The sequence below is a fragment of the Callithrix jacchus genome, chromosome 9 (genome assembly GCF_049354715.1).
Source record: "Callithrix jacchus isolate 240 chromosome 9, calJac240_pri, whole genome shotgun sequence".
In the NCBI taxonomy this organism is placed as follows: Eukaryota; Metazoa; Chordata; class Mammalia; order Primates; family Cebidae; genus Callithrix; species Callithrix jacchus.
The window spans coordinates 39,839,946-39,844,136 of record NC_133510.1 but is presented as its reverse complement, the minus strand read 5'-3'; positions in this window follow the sequence as shown (position 1 = coordinate 39,844,136).

The window sequence follows — 4,191 nt, the reverse complement described above, 5'->3', positions numbered from 1 at the left end:
TTGGGACAGGCACAAAAGGCACTTTGTGAATGTGAATATGCAGTTGGGTACACTTACCCAGAATTAAACCTATCTCTCATGGAGCTACATCCCACAGGCATCTCACACAGGGACCGCTGTTCTAGAATACTCGTGTGAGCCAACAGAGGATCAACAGCTTCTCTTCAGGCTGGGCATGGTGGCTCATGCCTGCAATCCCAGCACTTTGGGAGGCTGAGGCGGGCGGATCACCTGAGGTCAGGAGTTAGAGACCAGCCTGGCCAACATAGCTAAACACTGTCTCTACTAAAACTACAAAAATTAGTCGGTGTGGTGGCACGCACCTGTAATCCCAGCTACTTGGGAGGCTGAGGCAGGAGAATCACTTGAACCTGGGAGGCAGAGGTTGCATGAGCCAAGATCACGTACTATACTACAGCCTGGACAACAAGAGTGAGACTCCATCTAAAAACAAAAACAAAAAACAGCTTCTTTTCAAGAAAAAGCCATCTAGTGAATGGGTACCACCACAAAATGAAGTTACTGGTCTTAATATTCGGCTTGTTTTTCTATAGAGTTGAAATTAATTTGCTTGCAGATGGGGCGCAAACTCTCCCCTTGCAAAACCAGACAAATAGTTGGGCAAGCCGTGAGTTTCCTCTTTCATCAACCTTAGGCTTACTTTGGCATGTTCAGAAGGCTGATTTAAGCCTTTGGAGCCATTTCTATTTTCCAATGTACCAAAAAGACACCAGTCATTGTTCCTTTTCTTTCTATTCTGAAACTGCCTTTTTCAGTTAATCCACAAACAACTGATTGACAGACCTACTTTAGGCTATACCATATACAGTGAGCTTAGATGGTTAACAGGTACCCAAATTCAAGTGGCAGGCAAAGTACACTGATGCCTCGAGAGGCATGGAAACAGCTGCCTTCAGGCTGAAATACAGAACATGGGATGGCTGCCACCCAAACAACGCAAGCAAACCCTCCCCTTAACTGATCAGATGTGGATTGCGTGCTCATTCCACGCCTTGGGAATGGTTATGGGCACGTGAGTCTCACAGTTGGCCGTATCCACCTTACAGTTGGACTGAACGATACACTTGGGGCTGTCCTTATCTCCCAGCTATCCTCACACATCCAGATTCCCTCCCCTCCAAGTGGGAACAGTGACGGCCTGTCACAGACAGAAAAAGTGCGCTTCTTGGTGGTTTTATTCTATGGCTGTCTTCTCTCCCCAAGCAGTGGCTACAGATGTTCAATTACAAGTGGAAGCGCCGGTGCAAGGTGCAGTGGCTCATGCCTGTAATCCCAGCGCTTTGGGAGGCCGAGGCAGGCAGATCATGAGGTCAGGAGATTGAGACCATCCTAGCTAACACAGTGAAACCCTGTTTCTACTAAACATACAAAAAATTAGCTGGGTGTGGTGGTGTGTGCCTCTAGTCCCAGCTACTTGGGAGGCTGAGGCAGGAGAATGGTTTGAATCCGGGAGCCAGAGGTTGCAGAGAGCCAAGATCACGCCACTGCACTCCAGCCTAGGTGACAGAGCGAGACTCCATCTCCAAACAAAAACAAAAACAAACAAACAAAAAACCAAAAAACAAGCAAAAGCCCTGGCCAAGCTTTTATTTATTTATTTTTGAAAGGGAGTCCCACTCCGTCATCCAGGTTGAAAAGCACTGGTGGCCTGATACCATCTCGGCTCACTGCAAACTCCACCTCTCAGGTTAGCCTCAGCCTCCTGAGTCACTGGGACAACAGGTGTGCACCACCATGCCTGGCCAATTTTTTTTTTTTTTTTGGTAGAGATGGGTTTTTCACCATGTTGATCAGGCCAGGTTGGGCTCGAACTCCTGAACTCAAATAATCCACCTACCTCAGCCTCTCAAAGTGCTGTGATTATAGATGTGAGCCACCAGACCCAGCCCACTATAGCTTTTAATAATACTCATCAGGCTGTCACCCTTCTGACAGAAGAGACTTACCAGATAAGAAAAATGGCTCTTAAAAAGTGTATGGCTAGCCGGGCACGATGGCTCACGCCTGTAATCCCAGCGCTTTGGGAGGCCAAGACAGGCAGATCACCTGAGGTCAGGAGTTCAAGACCAGCCTGATCAACATGAAGAAACCTCATCTCGACTACAAATATGAAAATTAGTCAGGTGTGGTGGCATGCACCTGTAGTCCCAGCTACTCTGGAGGCTGAGGCAGGAGACTTGCTTAAACCCAGGAGGCGGAGGTTGCAGTGAGCCGAGATTGTGCCACTGCACTCCAGCCTGGGAGACAGAGCAAGGCTCCATCTCGGGGAAAAAAAAAAACAAAACAAAAAACTGTATGTCTTTAGACATTTTAACTGCAGCCCAAAGAGGAACTTTTGCCTTGATCAAAACTGAATGCTGTGTTTATATTCCTGCATATTCCCATAATGTATCCCAGCTATGAGTTCCTTGGAAACTCACATTATGGCATTGATTCTGTCTCAAGACCTCATAATGGCCTGGTTTCATTAGCTAACCAGTACTTGGAAATACTTACTATTATAAGTTGCTGGGCTTTTTACTTCTGTCGTACTTGTGTGGGGTTGCAAGATAAAATAGCTCAGTGACTTATTTGCCCAACTCTTTCCTAATTTCATATTTTACCTTTAATAGAAACTATTGGGACATTGCTCAGACAAGGAACCACCTGGCTCCCCGAGGACGCTCACTGCATGCTTGCAGGAAAGGACTGTTCCCAGCAATCGATGCTCACTATCAGCAGGAAGAAGTTACAGAAGAATGACCTTTGCCCTTCTCTCCTCTTAAAATTAAGGGTTCTCTTAGCTGGTGCACCTGTAATCCCAGCTACCCGGGAGGCTGAGGCATGAGAATCACTTGAGCCTAGGAGGCAGAGGTTGCAGTGAGCCGAGATCGCACCACTGCACTCTAATCTGGGTGGCAGAGCAAGACCCTGTCTCAAAAACACAAATAGAACAAAACAAAAAGATTAAGGGTTCCCTCATAAGTAGCAGGGGGAATGTTAGGGAAGCAGGAGCGTAGGAGGGCAAGAGTAATGCCATTTTAAGCTCAGCTCCATCTTGAGAACTAGTAAAGCACATTCTTTGCCAGTCACGACCCACAGTCATGGGCTGCTTACAGTGGAGGAGACAGCCTGAAGATACCTGCAAGGACACACTCCTACTACAGCTGAGAGTCCAGATGTCCATACCCATAACAATCTCTGTTTTCAAGATGATAGTTATGCTTTGATGTCTCCACACACTAGAATGTCAAGGCCAGTTCTCTTTAAATCAATGGAGTCATACATTCTGTCATGCTGTCTGCTCACCCACACATGGACACAGCTCAGCTTAGCCTTTGCATAGACAAGATCTCTATAGAAAGAAAACAAACAAAGCCGAGGCATTCCTCCTCTTGCTTTCTGAGGATGCCCTACTCCAATAGAGTAGTTTCTGATAACATTGCTTCTTTCACTGCACTCTGTGACTCATTTTGAAGTTCCTCCTGCTCTAGACCCAAGAACCCTCTCTTGGGGTCTGGCTAGAGACCTTTTTCTGGTAACACAATCATTGAAGGTATAGAGGTCGGGGCTGCTGCGAATATTTCATACTTCTTCTTGAAGACTCTCCATCCTGCCCTTATCTCTCAAAGCTGAGTTAATTTCATTGCAGATAATTTATTTCTCCCTCCTGTATACACATCTTTTTTTTGTCCTCTTCTGTTGCTTTTAATACCGTGTGGAGGTACAAAACCACTTCTAGGAATGGCTGGGGGAAAACAAGCCATGTAAGTCCCTGGGCGAAATAAAACTTTTTAAAAAATACTTGAGACTCAACCTCTAAAATCTTTCAAGTACCCAGATGTTTCTTTTCATCTTGTCATAAATCGTTATATTCCTCTTCCTCCTGGTAAAATCTACCCTGTTTTTCTTAAATTACCAACTTTCAAGGTAAATGAAACGCTGCTGGTTCTCTTTTGATCAGTGTGCCGTTTTATTTTTGGTTATTACAACAGAATGGTCTTCAATTTGTCTTTAAACTGAAAACATGCCAGTCTCAAGTGATAGCATGGCTTAGAGAGCCTTTTGTTTGAGAGCCTGGAAACCAAGTGTCATCTATTACAATGTTTCTGTGCAGGGACATATTCCAACTCCCGAAATAACCAAGAGATAAGCCCGGTTTATAAAAATCTTGGTTGTTTTGACTCATGC